Below are 3051 nucleotides of genomic sequence, written 5' to 3'. Positions count from 1 at the left end.
TTCATTGCCCAACTTTCACAAGCGTGTGAAGCAAATTAAAATAGCTCGACTTATGATAGACACACCCTAGTCTTTAATACATCACCCTTGATCTTGAGTACTTTAATGAGGTATTTGGCAATAAATTTGACCAATTCAGTGAATCTTTTTATATCCTTACTGTTGTTACCACTGATGTTGATTGTAAATACAAGTAAAATGAAGTTGAGAGAATTTTTGTTTTCTTAATATAAAGATGTACTCCATATTGAAGGCCATTACTTCTACAGAAAATGTTCAAGCAGCTTTCAAGACTGAGAATAGAACTTAATCTCTATTTATGGGCAGTAATGGTATTGCAAGAGATTTCATTATCTCTGTCAATCAAATGCCAGCCATAGCTGGCTTCCCCGACTGCCAAGTCAGCTTCTCCTAAACAGCTTATGACTGGCTTCTCAGCAGTTGTTTATATTTTCCAGATATTAAACAATGTTTAGTCACTTTCTCAGAGAGAGCTTCTCGATGTGGTTTCTAAAAATGTGCTGAATGTGTTTCAAGAGGAAAGGCGCCAGAGGGCCTTTGGTGGGGCATGCTGTGTGGAGTAATCACAAACAGATGACACAGCCTCCTGGCTCAGACTGGAAGAAGCCAGCAAAGGCCCAGCTCACAAGCAGCCTGCTTTAAATCTTCCCTATACTAGGGGTGGTAAAAAAAACGCCATGGATATACCCATCCTTTTAAGCCCCTGACACATTAAGGGACAAGGTTTTCTGATAGGTATGGGAACCCAGGAATTCTTAACCTTGAGAGCTAGAATAGTATGAAATGCATTTTATTTTTTCTAAGGTGGTGACCCTTCATAGGGTCACTATGAGTCGCCTGCAACTCTATGGCATTTAACAACAATAGCATCAGCATAGAGAGAGAGATCAGCTGGCCCAGGAGACAGAAAACGATGCTACCAAGCCAAAGGTGGGTGACTTTTAATCTGCAGCCCTCAGGCCTGTCTTTCATTGTTTTTGTTCAAACATTCCTCTAGGTCATATAGCCCTGCTGTACAAGTTGCTGTACGGCGGTCACTTGTGGTTGCTGTGAGGCTGAACACTGTGACTCTGATGTGGTGTCAAGTGCATTAATGGTTGGTTATCCATGGCGGACAGTGTTTGGTGGAGCTCCCTGATTAAAACAAGCTTGGAAGGAGGAGTGGCATCCACTTCCGTAATAGCTTGCCTCTGAAAACCCTATGAACCTGGAGAGAGGATGAAAGGCACCCAAGCGTCAAGGACTCTCCTTCATAGGGTCACTATGAGTCGCCTGCAACTCGACGGCACTTAACAACAACAAGAACAAGGTGGTGAATTAGGAGATCTCATAAGACTGATGTGCATAAGAGTTTGGGTCAATGAAAACCTTTCTAGTTCATTCTGACTCATGATGACCTTATGTGTGACATAGCAGAATTACCTTCCAGGAGGTTTTCTTGATATAATCTTTATTTACCATAGAACCGGAACCAATCCATAGCTGTCCACCCAGAAGGGTTTTAGAGGTAGTTAATCACACAGGAGGAGATTGCCCATCCTTCTCTGCGGAGCAGCTAGTGGTCTCAAACCGCGTGCCTTCAGGATTGCAGGGCAGCTTCTTGCTAGCAGGCCACCAGAACTCCCTATAGTCTTTACAGAACTGGATAATCATGCCTTCCTCCCGTGGTGCCTCTGAGTGAGTTGGAATTGACAACCTTCGGTGAAGTACAAGCTGGGCCACCCCTGATTCTCCTCGTGTCATACGATGCTGTTGCAGTGGTGGTGGTGGTGGTGGTGGTGGTGTGCCATCGAGTCGGAACTGACCCAGCGCTGACCCTCCAGCAGATTTCCAGAGGAGGAAATTTCTCAGGAAGAGATTGCCCCCTTCTCCCACAGAGCAGCTGGTGGATTCAAATCCCGTGCCTTCAGGATTGCAGTGCAGATTCTTCCCAAGAGGCCACCAGAGCCCACAACAGTGCATCTAGGTATCTGTTAGGATTATTTGAGTGGAAGCGACAGAATGGGACTCCACTTCAATGAAGCGTCAAAGGAAGGTGCTGTGAGGACTCCTGGAGCAGCCTGTCCAGCACCTGAAGGCAGCGTGAACATTCGGACCTCCGGAGAGCAGGCAGAAGACATGACTCCAAACCTCCAGAAGGGGAGAGGTCTTGTCACTTCATCAGTCAATCACCTGTGTGGATCCAGAAGCTCTATCTCTCTGAGCCTGGCTGTCTCCAGTGAAGTCTCAAGTTGTCCCTATAGCTAGAGTCATTGACCCTGTAAAGAGAGGAATAATATGGGGAAGATTCAGTTCCTAAAGTGAAAATTTGTGCTCGCCATTAGAAATAAGAGGAAAAAATATGTTGAGTATAGTAATAGCATCTCCTAGGGTGAGACGAGATACATGTAGCCCAGAGAATCCACCCAGCCTAGCCCCAGGGCATGGCCACCACTGCCTACTTTACCTGGGCCAAGTTCTAGATTCTCTCTAATATCAACTATGTCTTGTGTTCCAAAACCAGGGACAATGAAGGACAAATAGGAAACCACCAAAATAGGAATCCCACAGCGTCCAGTAAGCAAGAACGAGGATTTGTAATAACTTTGTTTTGCCATCTAAGCATGCACTGTCATAACATTCTAAAACCGGTGATCCTCCCCCATAGCCTTTAAGAGGAAGAAAAATCCCTTAAAACAACTCTGAGATATCGTCTCACCCCAGTCAGAATAGCAAAATTTCACAGAACAGCAAGCAACAAATGCTGTGGAGGTTGTGGAGGAACTGGAACCCTTATTCATTGTTGATGGGAGTGTAAAATGGTGCAACCCCTGTGGAAAGCAGTATGGCGCTTTCTCAAAAAGTTGCAAATAGAGATACCATTTGATCCAGCAATTCCGCTACTGGGAATATACCCTAAAGAGACCATAAATGACATATGCACATCCATGTTTATCACAGCTCTGTTCACAATAGCAAGGAGTTGGAAACAACCTAAGTGCCCATCAACAAATGAATGGATAGAGAAGCTGTGGTATATTCACACAATGG

Source organism: Elephantulus edwardii, unplaced genomic scaffold (assembly GCF_000299155.1).
Source record: "Elephantulus edwardii isolate Elephantulus edwardi_28Jun2011 unplaced genomic scaffold, EleEdw1.0 scaffold00035, whole genome shotgun sequence".
NCBI lineage: Eukaryota > Metazoa > Chordata > Mammalia > Macroscelidea > Macroscelididae > Elephantulus > Elephantulus edwardii.
The sequence above is the reverse complement of the archived record's forward strand: the minus strand, read 5'-3'. Positions refer to the sequence as shown.